General features: G+C 44.6%; 1 protein-coding gene and 1 non-coding gene across 2 annotated transcripts in view; both read right to left on the reverse strand.

The window, feature by feature from the left end:
• LOC149674296 (uncharacterized) overlaps positions 1–14,518 on the reverse strand; it is a 96,964-nt gene that overhangs the window by 37,375 nt on the left and 45,071 nt on the right. The gene's annotated exons all lie outside the window — the stretch shown is intronic.
• TRNAI-UAU (transfer RNA isoleucine (anticodon UAU)) lies at positions 2,642–2,713 on the reverse strand. Its single transcript has one exon. It is a non-coding gene; the product is annotated as a tRNA-Ile (tRNA).

The following is a 14,518-nucleotide window of genomic DNA, read 5'->3' on the forward strand; positions in this document are numbered from 1 at the left end:
TTTAAAGACCTAGTCTTTCTGGTATCTTAATCCTCCTTCCTGACGTGCGTCTTGTGGTAACGATTTTCTCGACCGTTGGTCCTAGTGCTGTGATCGGTTGATTTGTCAGGTCTTCGTTATTCTGCGACTGCTGATTGGCTGGTTGTGATTCAGAGTCAATTCTCCAGTGGTTGTTGACTTCCGGTGGTGGGTTTTCTATCCTCTCAGGATCTTGAGTAGTTTCGGATATGTCAATGAAGGATGATACGAAAGGTTTCAAGTTGGTTCCGCTTGTCAGTTCGGGAACCGCTGGCTCGGTGATTGTACTAACGTCCTCGTTATCAATGCGGACCTTTATTTGATCTAGATGTTTACGATGGACTCCATTCTCAGCTTCGACTTGGTACATCATGTTGCCTAAGTTCTCCAGTACCTTCGCCGGTATCCATTTTCTAAGTTTGGGTTGATTATGGTTTGCCACATAAACTAGATCTCCTATCTTGAATTGGGGACGTGCTGTTCTTGGTCGCCGATTGTCGATGTTGTCGTTCTCCATCTGGATTGGTTTTTGACTCGATATGTTTCTTGGATGGAACATGTTCAGTCGGTTATTCAGGTTTCTTCCGAATAGCAACTCTGGTGGTGAATTTCCAGATTTCGTAGGCGTGCTTCTATAGATGAACAGTATGGTAGCCAATAATGTTCTAAGGTTCCGTGTTTGTGACTTTCGAACCCACTGTTGAGTGCAGCGATCTCATCTGTCATCGCTCCGGATACCTTCTTTAGCGTTGTTTTGATCGTGCGTACACTTCTCCCGGCCTGGCCATTGGAACAAGGTTGATACGGCGTTGTGGTCAGGTGTTTGATTCCGTTTGCTGACATGAACTGGCCAAACTCTTCGCTTGTGAAGCAGGTTGCATTATCAGTAACCAAAGTTCTCTTGATTCCGAATCGGCCAATTTTTTCTCTGAGAGCTGAATTTGTAGCTTCCGAAGATGGTGTTCTTCTCACGAAAACCTCAATCCATTTGGTATGTGCGTCAACGATAATGAGCAGGTATCTTCCTTCTATGGAACCAGCGTAGTCCAAGTGAACTCTTTCCCATGGACCGTTGGTGAGAGGCCATGGGTTGTGAACTTTAGGGGGCGCTGACGCAGTTTCTTGACAAATACTGCATGTCTTGGATGAGATTTCTATTTGTTCGTCGATTCTTGGCCACCAAATTGCAGCTCGTGCTTTGGACTTCATCCGCACCATTCCATCATGCGTGTTGTGTAATTCTCGTCGTAGAATTTGCTGTAGGCTGCTCGCAACGACGACTCGTGAGTTCATGAGAATGACGTCGTGCAAAATGGATAGGTCTTCCCGTCTGTTGAAATATGGAGTGATCTCGAGTCTGATTTTCGATTTCGGAGGCCATCCTTCTAGTAGGTGTTTCCGCACGGTTTGTAGTACCGGATCCTGTTTCGTGGCTTCAACCATTGCGCTTGTAGAAACCGGTCCTTCATCCATCGTCTTCATCAATAAGACGTATTCCTGAGGTTCAGGATACTTGATGTCCGGAATTGGCAGTGGCAATCGGCTTAAAGCGTCGGCGTTTGAATTTGTGGTTCCTTTCTTGTGGATGATCCGGTAATTGTGGGATGATAACAACAACGCCCATCGCTGTAGCCTTGATGCAGCCATCGGTGATTCATTATTTGATTTTCACTAAAAGTGCCTATACATTGGACGACTTTAAAGCGTACAAAGGATTAGACGCTTATAAATTAATGGGAAAAGGATGGGTTAGAGACGTTATGGTTAGAATCTATGATGTAAACCGAGACTCAGCTGCTCAGCATCAAGCTGTAGTCAAAATCCGAAGACGAACGGAAACTACCACCTATTAACGGCTAAGGCAAACCAAACCTATAACCTATCAATAAACCAATTACAACCAAACCTAACATAAACTGACTTTAAAAATGTTATAAAATATTCCACCTCAATTTAAACCCGCCGTGGGCTAGATTTTGAAATTCTAGCCAAACATTTTCTGTCGAATGTGATTCTGTCCAATGATATTCGGTTGAATGGGAACCCCCCGCTGAACAACTGCAACGCGGGCACGGGGGGGTTGACTTCTACAGGGGCTTGCTGCTGAGCAAATGCAGCTCGGGCACGGGGGGGGGGTTTGACTTCTATAGGGGCTGTCCTAGTCTGTAAACTATGTATAAACTGAGACTGCACTATCCCTTTAAATTTTAGGCGGTGCAAAAATTGGAAAAATTAGGGTGCCATAGCCGAGGGTAGAGAATGGAATTGGCTAGACCGAGCATGGATAGCTCATAATTTTATAAGATATGTTCACCATACTTATATCAAAATAGCAAGTGCTATTTTGCATTAATTTAGCAGAGCATGGTTTCGATCCACGGACCTCTGGGTTATGGGCCCAGCACGTTTCCACTGCGCCACTGCTTACATCACCATTATATGAAAAACTAACTGATACCAAAATAGTTAATGCTACTTTGCAATAACATAGCAGAGCGTGGTTTCGAACCACGGACCTCTGGGTTATGGGCCCAGCACGCTTCCACTGCGCAACTCTGCTTACATCACCATTGTATGAAAAACTAACTGATACCAAAATAGCAAATGCTACTTTGCATTAACATAGCAGAGCGTGGTTTCGATCCACGGACCTCTGGGTTATAGGTCCAGCACGCTTCCACTGCGCCACTCTGCTTACATCACCATTATATGAAAAACTAACTGATACCAAAATAGCAAATGCTACTTTGCATTAACATAGCAGAGCGTGGTTTCGATCCACGGACCTCTGGGTTATGGGCCCAGCACGCTTCCACTGCGCCACTCTGCTTACATCACCATTATATGAAAAACTAACTGATACCAAAATAGCAAATGCTACTTTGCATAAACATAGCAGAGCGTGGTTTCGATCCACGGACCTCTGGGTTATGGGCCCAGCACGCTTCCACTGCGCCACTCTGCTTACATCACCATTATATGAAAAACTAACTGATACTAAAATAGCAAATCCTACTTTGCATTAACATAGCAGAGCGTGGTTTCGATCCACGGACCTCTGGGTTATAGGTCCAGAACGCTTCCACTGCGCCACTCTGCTTACATGATCATGGTATGAACAAACTAATTTATATCAAAATAGCAAGTGCTATTTTGCATTAATTTAGCAGAGCGTGGTTTCGATCCACGGATCTCTGGGTTATGGGCCCAGCACGCTTCCACTGCGCCACTCTGCTTACATCACCATTATATGAAAAACTAACTGATACCAAAATAGCAAATGCTACTTTGCATTAACATAGCAGAGCGTGGTTTCGATCCACGGACCTCTGGGTTATGGGCCCAGCACGCTTCCACTGCGCCACTCTGCTTACATCACCATTATATGAAAAACTAACTGATACCAAAATAGCAAATGCTACTTTGCATTAACATAGCAGAGCGTGGTTTAGATCCACGGACCTCTGGGTTATGGGCCCAGCACGCTTCCACTGCGCCACTCTGCCTACATAATCATAGTATGAACAAACTAATTTATATCAAAATAGCAAGTGCTATTTTGCATTAATTTAGCAGAGCGTGGTTTTGATCCACGGATCTCTGGGTTATGGGCCCAGCGCGCTTCCACTGCGCCACTCTGCTTACATCACCATTATATGAAAAACTAACTGATACCAAAATAGCAAATGCTACATTGCATTAACATAGCAGAGCGTGGTTTAGATCCACGGACCTCTGGGTTATGGGCCCAGCACGCTTCCACTGCGCCACTCTGCTTACATGATCATGGTATGAACAAACTAACTTATATCAAAATAGCAAGTGCTATTTTGCATTAATTTAGCAGAGCGTGGTTTCGATACACGGATCTCTGGGTTATGGGCCCAGCACGCTTCCACTGCGCCACTCTGCTTACATCACCATTATATGAAAAACTAACTGATACCAAAATAGCAAATGCTACTTTGCAATAACATAGCAGAGCGTGGTTTCGATCCACGGACCTCTGGGTTATGGGCCCAGCACGCTTCCACTGCGCCACTCTGCTTACATCACTTTTACATGAAAAACTAACTGATACCAAAATAGCAAATGCTACTTTGCATTAACATAGCAGAGCGTGGTTTCGATCCACGGACCTCTGGGTTATGGGCACAGCACGCTTCCACTGGCCACTCTGCTTACATCACCATTATATGAAAAACTAACTGATACCAAAAGCTACTTTGCATTAACATAGCAGAGCGTGGTTTCTATCCACGGACCTCTGGGTTATGGGCCCATCACGCTTCCACTGCGCCACTCTGCTTACATGATCATGGTATGAACAAACTAACTTATATCAAAATAGCAAGTGCTATTTTGCATTAATTTAGCAGAGCGTGGTTTCGATACACGGATCTCTGGGTTATGGGCCCAGCACGCTTCCACTGCGCCACTCTGCTTACATCACCATTATATGAAAAACTAACTGATACCAAAATAGCAAATGCTACTTTGCATTAACATAGCAGAGCGTGGTTTAGATCCACGGACCTCTGGGTTATGGGCCCAGCACGCTTCCACTGCGCCACTCTGCTTACATCACCATTATATGAAAAACTAACTGATACCAAAATAGCAAATGCTACTTTGCATTAACATAGCAGAGCGTGGTTTAGATCCACGGACCTCTGGGTTATGGGCCCAGCACGCTTCCACTGCGTTACTCTGCTTACATGATCATGGTATGAACAAACTAACTTATATCAAAATAGCAAGTGCTATTTTGCATTAATTTAGCAGAGCGTGGTTTCGATACACGGATCTCTGGGTTATGGGCCCAGCACGCTTCCACTGCGCCACTCTGCTTACATCACCATTATATGAAAAACTAACTGATACCAAAATAGCAAATGCTACTTTGCATTAACATAGCAGAGCGTGGTTTCGATCCACGGACCTCTGGGTTATGGGCCCAGCACGCTTCCACTGCGCCACTCTGCCTACATAATCATAGTATGAACAAACTAATTTATATCAAAATAGCAAGTGCTATTTTGCATTAATTTAGCAGAGCGTGGTTTCGATCCACGGACCTCTGGGTTATGGGCCCAGCACGCTTCCACTGCGCCACTCTGCCTACATAATCATAGTATGAACAAACTAATTTATATCAAAATAGCAAGTGCTATTTTGCATTAATTTAGCAGAGCGTGGTTTTGATCCACGGATCTCTGGGTTATGGGCACAGCACGCTTCCACTGCGCCACTCTGCTTACATCACCATTATATGAAAAACTAACTGATACCAAAATAGCAAATGCTACTTTGCATTAACATAGCAGAGCGTGGTTTCGATCCACGGACCTCTGGGTTATGGGCCCAGCACGCTTCCACTGCGCCACTCTGCCTACATAATCATAGTATGAACAAACTAATTTATATCAAAATAGCAAGTGCTATTTTGCATTAATTTAGCAGAGCGTGGTTTCGATCCACGGACCTCTGGGTTATGGGCCCAGCACGCTTCCACTGCGCCACTCTGCCTACATAATCATAGTATGAACAAACTAATTTATATCAAAATAGCAAGTGCTATTTTGCATTAATTTAGCAGAGCGTGGTTTTGATCCACGGATCTCTGGGTTATGGGCACAGCACGCTTCCACTGCGCCACTCTGCTTACATCACCATTATATGAAAAACTAACTGATACCAAAATAGCAAATGCTACTTTGCATTAACATAGCAGAGCGTGGTTTAGATCCAAGGACCTCTGGGTTATGGGCCCAGCACGCTTCCACTGCGCCACTCTGCTTACATGATCATGGTATGAACAAACTAACTTATATCAAAATAGCAAGTGCTATTTTGCATTAATTTAGCAGAGCGTGGTTTCGATACACTGATCTCTGGGTTATGGGCCCAGCACGCTTCCACTGCGCCACTCTGCTTACATCACCATTATATGAAAAACTAACTGATACCAAAATAGCAAATGCTACTTTGCATTAACATAGCAGAGCGTGGTTTCGATCCACGGACCTCTGGGTTATGGGCCCAGCACGCTTCCACTGCGCCACTCTGCTTACATCACCATTATATGAAAAACTAACTGATAGCAAAATAGCAAATGCTACTTTGCAATAACATAGCAGAGCGTGGTTTCGATCCAAGGACCTCTGGCTTATGGGCCCAGCACGCTTCCACTGCGCCACTCTGCTTACATCACTTTTATATGAAAAACTAACTGATACCAAAAGCTACTTTGCATTAACATAGCAGAGCGTGGTTTCGATCCACGGACCTCTGGGTTATGGGCACAGCACGCTTCCACTGGCCACTCTGCTTACATCACCATTATATGAAAAACTAACTGATACCAAAAGCTACTCTGCATTAACATAGCAGAGCGTGGTTTCTATCCACGGACCTCTGGGTTATGGGCCCATCACGCTTCCACTGCGCCACTCTGCTTACATGATCATGGTATGAACAAACTAACTTATATCAAAATAGCAAGTGCTATTTTGCATTAATTTAGCAGAGCGTGGTTTCGATACACGGATCTCTGGGTTATGGGCCCAGCACGCTTCCACTGCGCCACTCTGCTTACATCACCATTATATGAAAAACTAACTGATACCAAAATAGCAAATGCTACTTTGCATTAACATAGCAGAGCGTGGTTTCGACCCACGGACCTCTGGGTTATGGGCCCAGCACGCTTCCACTGCGCCACTCTGCTTACATCACCATTATATGAAAAACTAACTGATACCAAAATAGCAAATGCTACTTTGCATTAACATAGCAGAGCGTGGTTTCGATCCACGGACCTCTGGGTTATGGGCCCAGCACGCTTCCACTGCGCCACTCTGCTTACATCACCATTATATGAAAAACTAACTGATACCAAAATAGCAAATGCTACTTTGCATTAACATAGCAGAGCGTGGTTTCGATCCACGGACCTCTGGGTTATGGGCCCAGCACGCTTCCACTGCGCCACTCTGCTTACATCACCATTATATGAAAAACTAACTGATACCAAAATAGCAAATGCTACTTTGCATTAACATAGCAGAGCGTGGTTTAGATCCACGGACCTCTGGGTTATGGGCCCAGCACGCTTCCACTGCGCCACTCTGCCTACATAATCATAGTATGAACAAACTAATTTATATCAAAATAGCAAGTGCTATTTTGCATTAATTTAGCAGAGCGTGGTTTTGATCCACGGATCTCTGGGTTATGGGCCCAGCGCGCTTCCACTGCGCCACTCTGCTTACATCACCATTATATGAAAAACTAACTGATACCAAAATAGCAAATGCTACATTGCATTAACATAGCAGAGCGTGGTTTAGATCCACGGACCTCTGGGTTATGGGCCCAGCACGCTTCCACTGCGCCACTCTGCTTACATGATCATGGTATGAACAAACTAACTTATATCAAAATAGCAAGTGCTATTTTGCATTAATTTAGCAGAGCGTGGTTTCGATACACGGATCTCTGGGTTATGGGCCCAGCACGCTTCCACTGCGCCACTCTGCTTACATCACCATTATATGAAAAACTAACTGATACCAAAATAGCAAATGCTACTTTGCAATAACATAGCAGAGCGTGGTTTCGATCCACGGACCTCTGGGTTATGGGCCCAGCACGCTTCCACTGCGCCACTCTGCTTACATCACTTTTACATGAAAAACTAACTGATACCAAAATAGCAAATGCTACTTTGCATTAACATAGCAGAGCGTGGTTTCGATCCACGGACCTCTGGGTTATGGGCACAGCACGCTTCCACTGGCCACTCTGCTTACATCACCATTATATGAAAAACTAACTGATACCAAAAGCTACTTTGCATTAACATAGCAGAGCGTGGTTTCTATCCACGGACCTCTGGGTTATGGGCCCATCACGCTTCCACTGCGCCACTCTGCTTACATGATCATGGTATGAACAAACTAACTTATATCAAAATAGCAAGTGCTATTTTGCATTAATTTAGCAGAGCGTGGTTTCGATACACTGATCTCTGGGTTATGGGCCCAGCACGCTTCCACTGCGCCACTCTGCTTACATCACCATTATATGAAAAACTAACTGATAGCAAAATAGCAAATGCTACTTTGCAATAACATAGCAGAGCGTGGTTTCGATCCAAGGACCTCTGGCTTATGGGCCCAGCACGCTTCCACTGCGCCACTCTGCTTACATCACTTTTATATGAAAAACTAACTGATACCAAAAGCTACTTTGCATTAACATAGCAGAGCGTGGTTTCGATCCACGGACCTCTGGGTTATGGGCACAGCACGCTTCCACTGGCCACTCTGCTTACATCACCATTATATGAAAAACTAACTGATACCAAAAGCTACTCTGCATTAACATAGCAGAGCGTGGTTTCTATCCACGGACCTCTGGGTTATGGGCCCATCACGCTTCCACTGCGCCACTCTGCTTACATGATCATGGTATGAACAAACTAACTTATATCAAAATAGCAAGTGCTATTTTGCATTAATTTAGCAGAGCGTGGTTTCGATACACGGATCTCTGGGTTATGGGCCCAGCACGCTTCCACTGCGCCACTCTGCTTACATCACCATTATATGAAAAACTAACTGATACCAAAATAGCAAATGCTACTTTGCATTAACATAGCAGAGCGTGGTTTCGACCCACGGACCTCTGGGTTATGGGCCCAGCACGCTTCCACTGCGCCACTCTGCTTACATCACCATTATATGAAAAACTAACTGATACCAAAATAGCAAATGCTACTTTGCATTAACATAGCAGAGCGTGGTTTCGATCCACGGACCTCTGGGTTATGGGCCCAGCACGCTTCCACTGCGCCACTCTGCTTACATCACCATTATATGAAAAACTAACTGATACCAAAATAGCAAATGCTACTTTGCATTAACATAGCAGAGCGTGGTTTCGATCCACGGACCTCTGGGTTATGGGCCCAGCACGCTTCCACTGCGCCACTCTGCTTACATCACCATTATATGAAAAACTAACTGATACCAAAATAGCAAATGCTACTTTGCATTAACATAGCAGAGCGTGGTTTAGATCCACGGACCTCTGGGTTATGGGCCCAGCACGCTTCCACTGCGCCACTCTGCCTACATAATCATAGTATGAACAAACTAATTTATATCAAAATAGCAAGTGCTATTTTGCATTAATTTAGCAGAGCGTGGTTTTGATCCACGGATCTCTGGGTTATGGGCCCAGCGCGCTTCCACTGCGCCACTCTGCTTACATCACCATTATATGAAAAACTAACTGATACCAAAATAGCAAATGCTACATTGCATTAACATAGCAGAGCGTGGTTTAGATCCACGGACCTCTGGGTTATGGGCCCAGCACGCTTCCACTGCGCCACTCTGCTTACATGATCATGGTATGAACAAACTAACTTATATCAAAATAGCAAGTGCTATTTTGCATTAATTTAGCAGAGCGTGGTTTCGATACACGGATCTCTGGGTTATGGGCCCAGCACGCTTCCACTGCGCCACTCTGCTTACATCACCATTATATGAAAAACTAACTGATACCAAAATAGCAAATGCTACTTTGCAATAACATAGCAGAGCGTGGTTTCGATCCACGGACCTCTGGGTTATGGGCCCAGCACGCTTCCACTGCGCCACTCTGCTTACATCACTTTTACATGAAAAACTAACTGATACCAAAATAGCAAATGCTACTTTGCATTAACATAGCAGAGCGTGGTTTCGATCCACGGACCTCTGGGTTATGGGCACAGCACGCTTCCACTGGCCACTCTGCTTACATCACCATTATATGAAAAACTAACTGATACCAAAAGCTACTTTGCATTAACATAGCAGAGCGTGGTTTCTATCCACGGACCTCTGGGTTATGGGCCCATCACGCTTCCACTGCGCCACTCTGCTTACATGATCATGGTATGAACAAACTAACTTATATCAAAATAGCAAGTGCTATTTTGCATTAATTTAGCAGAGCGTGGTTTCGATACACGGATCTCTGGGTTATGGGCCCAGCACGCTTCCACTGCGCCACTCTGCTTACATCACCATTATATGAAAAACTAACTGATACCAAAATAGCAAATGCTACTTTGCATTAACATAGCAGAGCGTGGTTTAGATCCACGGACCTCTGGGTTATGGGCCCAGCACGCTTCCACTGCGCCACTCTGCTTACATCACCATTATATGAAAAACTAACTGATACCAAAATAGCAAATGCTACTTTGCATTAACATAGCAGAGCGTGGTTTAGATCCACGGACCTCTGGGTTATGGGCCCAGCACGCTTCCACTGCGTTACTCTGCTTACATGATCATGGTATGAACAAACTAACTTATATCAAAATAGCAAGTGCTATTTTGCATTAATTTAGCAGAGCGTGGTTTCGATACACGGATCTCTGGGTTATGGGCCCAGCACGCTTCCACTGCGCCACTCTGCTTACATCACCATTATATGAAAAACTAACTGATACCAAAATAGCAAATGCTACTTTGCATTAACATAGCAGAGCGTGGTTTCGATCCACGGACCTCTGGGTTATGGGCCCAGCACGCTTCCACTGCGCCACTCTGCCTACATAATCATAGTATGAACAAACTAATTTATATCAAAATAGCAAGTGCTATTTTGCATTAATTTAGCAGAGCGTGGTTTCGATCCACGGACCTCTGGGTTATGGGCCCAGCACGCTTCCACTGCGCCACTCTGCCTACATAATCATAGTATGAACAAACTAATTTATATCAAAATAGCAAGTGCTATTTTGCATTAATTTAGCAGAGCGTGGTTTTGATCCACGGATCTCTGGGTTATGGGCACAGCACGCTTCCACTGCGCCACTCTGCTTACATCACCATTATATGAAAAACTAACTGATACCAAAATAGCAAATGCTACTTTGCATTAACATAGCAGAGCGTGGTTTCGATCCACGGACCTCTGGGTTATGGGCCCAGCACGCTTCCACTGCGCCACTCTGCCTACATAATCATAGTATGAACAAACTAATTTATATCAAAATAGCAAGTGCTATTTTGCATTAATTTAGCAGAGCGTGGTTTCGATCCACGGACCTCTGGGTTATGGGCCCAGCACGCTTCCACTGCGCCACTCTGCCTACATAATCATAGTATGAACAAACTAATTTATATCAAAATAGCAAGTGCTATTTTGCATTAATTTAGCAGAGCGTGGTTTTGATCCACGGATCTCTGGGTTATGGGCACAGCACGCTTCCACTGCGCCACTCTGCTTACATCACCATTATATGAAAAACTAACTGATACCAAAATAGCAAATGCTACTTTGCATTAACATAGCAGAGCGTGGTTTAGATCCAAGGACCTCTGGGTTATGGGCCCAGCACGCTTCCACTGCGCCACTCTGCTTACATGATCATGGTATGAACAAACTAACTTATATCAAAATAGCAAGTGCTATTTTGCATTAATTTAGCAGAGCGTGGTTTCGATACACTGATCTCTGGGTTATGGGCCCAGCACGCTTCCACTGCGCCACTCTGCTTACATCACCATTATATGAAAAACTAACTGATACCAAAATAGCAAATGCTACTTTGCATTAACATAGCAGAGCGTGGTTTCGATCCACGGACCTCTGGGTTATGGGCCCAGCACGCTTCCACTGCGCCACTCTGCTTACATCACCATTATATGAAAAACTAACTGATAGCAAAATAGCAAATGCTACTTTGCAATAACATAGCAGAGCGTGGTTTCGATCCAAGGACCTCTGGCTTATGGGCCCAGCACGCTTCCACTGCGCCACTCTGCTTACATCACTTTTATATGAAAAACTAACTGATACCAAAAGCTACTTTGCATTAACATAGCAGAGCGTGGTTTCGATCCACGGACCTCTGGGTTATGGGCACAGCACGCTTCCACTGGCCACTCTGCTTACATCACCATTATATGAAAAACTAACTGATACCAAAAGCTACTCTGCATTAACATAGCAGAGCGTGGTTTCTATCCACGGACCTCTGGGTTATGGGCCCATCACGCTTCCACTGCGCCACTCTGCTTACATGATCATGGTATGAACAAACTAACTTATATCAAAATAGCAAGTGCTATTTTGCATTAATTTAGCAGAGCGTGGTTTCGATACACGGATCTCTGGGTTATGGGCCCAGCACGCTTCCACTGCGCCACTCTGCTTACATCACCATTATATGAAAAACTAACTGATACCAAAATAGCAAATGCTACTTTGCATTAACATAGCAGAGCGTGGTTTCGACCCACGGACCTCTGGGTTATGGGCCCAGCACGCTTCCACTGCGCCACTCTGCTTACATCACCATTATATGAAAAACTAACTGATACCAAAATAGCAAATGCTACTTTGCATTAACATAGCAGAGCGTGGTTTCGATCCACGGACCTCTGGGTTATGGGCCCAGCACGCTTCCACTGCGCCACTCTGCTTACATCACCATTATATGAAAAACTAACTGATACCAAAATAGCAAATGCTACTTTGCATTAACATAGCAGAGCGTGGTTTCGATCCACGGACCTCTGGGTTATGGGCCCAGCACGCTTCCACTGCGCCACTCTGCTTACATCACCATTATATGAAAAACTAACTGATACCAAAATAGCAAATGCTACTTTGCATTAACATAGCAGAGCGTGGTTTAGATCCACGGACCTCTGGGTTATGGGCCCAGCACGCTTCCACTGCGCCACTCTGCTTACATGATCATGGTATGAACAAACTAACTTATATCAAAATAGCAAGTGCTATTTTGCATTAATTTAGCAGAGCGTGGTTTCGATACACGGATCTCTGGGTTATGGGCCCAGCACGCTTCCACTGCGCCACTCTGCTTACATCACCATTATATGAAAAACTAACTGATACCAAAATAGCAAATGCTACTTTGCATTAACATAGCAGAGCGTGGTTTCGATCCACGGACCTCTGGGTTATGGGCCCAGCACGCTTCCACTGCGCCACTCTGCTTACATGATCATGGTATGAACAAACTAACTTATATCAAAATAGCAAGTGCTATTTTGCATTAATTTAGCAGAGCGTGGTTTCGATACACGGATCTCTGGGTTATGGGCCCAGCACGCTTCCACTGCGCCACTCTGCTTACATCACCATTATATGAAAAACTAACTGATACCAAAATAGCAAATGCTACTTTGCATTAACATAGCAGAGCGTGGTTTCGATCCACGGACCTCTGGGTTATGGGCCCAGCACGCTTCCACTGTGCCACTCTGCTTACATCACCATTATATGAAAAACTAACTGATACCAAAATAGCAAATGCTACTTTGCATTAACATAGCAGAGCGTGGTTTCGATCCACGGACCTCTGGGTTATGGGCCCAGCACGCTTCCACTGCGCCACTCTGCTTACATGATCATGGTATGAACAAACTAACTTATATCAAAATAGCAAGTGCTATTTTGCATTAATTTAGCAGAGCGTGGTTTCGATACACGGATCTCTGGGTTATGGGCCCAGCACGCTTCCACTGCGCCACTCTGCTTACATCACCATTATATGAAAAACTAACTGATACCAAAATAGCAAATGCTACTTTGCATTAACATAGCAGAGCGTGGTTTCGATCCACGGACCTCTGGGTTATGGGCCCAGCACGCTTCCACTGCGCCACTCTGCTTACATGATCATGGTATGAACAAACTAACTTATATCAAAATAGCAAGTGCTATTTTGCATTAATTTAGCAGAGCGTGGTTTCGATACACGGATCTCTGGGTTATGGGCCCAGCACGCTTCCACTGCGCCACTCTGCTTACATCACCATTATATGAAAAACTAACTGATACCAAAATAGCAAATGCTACTTTGCAATAACATAGCAGAGCGTGGTTTCGATCCACGGACCTCTGGGTCATGGGCCCAGCACGCTTCCACTGCGCCACTCTGCTTACATAATCATAGTATGAACAAACTAATTTATATCAAAATAGCAAGTGCTATTTTGCATTAATTTAGCAGAGCGTGGTTTCGATCTACGGACCTCTGGGTTATGGGCCCAGCACGCTTCCACTGCGCCACTCCGCTTACATGATCATGGTATGAACAAACTAATTTATATCAGAATAGCAAGTGCTATTTTGCATTAATTTAGCAGAGCGTGGTTTCGATCTACGGACCTCTGGGTTATGGGCCCAGCACGCTTCCACTGCGCCACTCTGCTTACATGAGCATGGTATGAACAAACTAACTTATATCAAAATAGCAAGTGCTATTTTGCATTAATTTAGCAGAGCGTGGTTTCGATACACGGATCTCTGGGTTATGGGCCCAGCACGCTTCCACTGCGCCACTCTGCTTACATCACCATTATATGAAAAACTAACTGATAGCAAAATAGCAAATGCTACTTTGCAATAACATAGCAGAGCGTGGTTTCGATCCACGGACCTCTGGGTTATGGGC

This window comes from Phalangium opilio, unplaced genomic scaffold (assembly GCF_054372755.1).
Source record: "Phalangium opilio isolate 3A_F unplaced genomic scaffold, DU_Popi_V2 ptg000046l_1, whole genome shotgun sequence".
NCBI lineage: Eukaryota > Metazoa > Arthropoda > Arachnida > Opiliones > Phalangiidae > Phalangium > Phalangium opilio.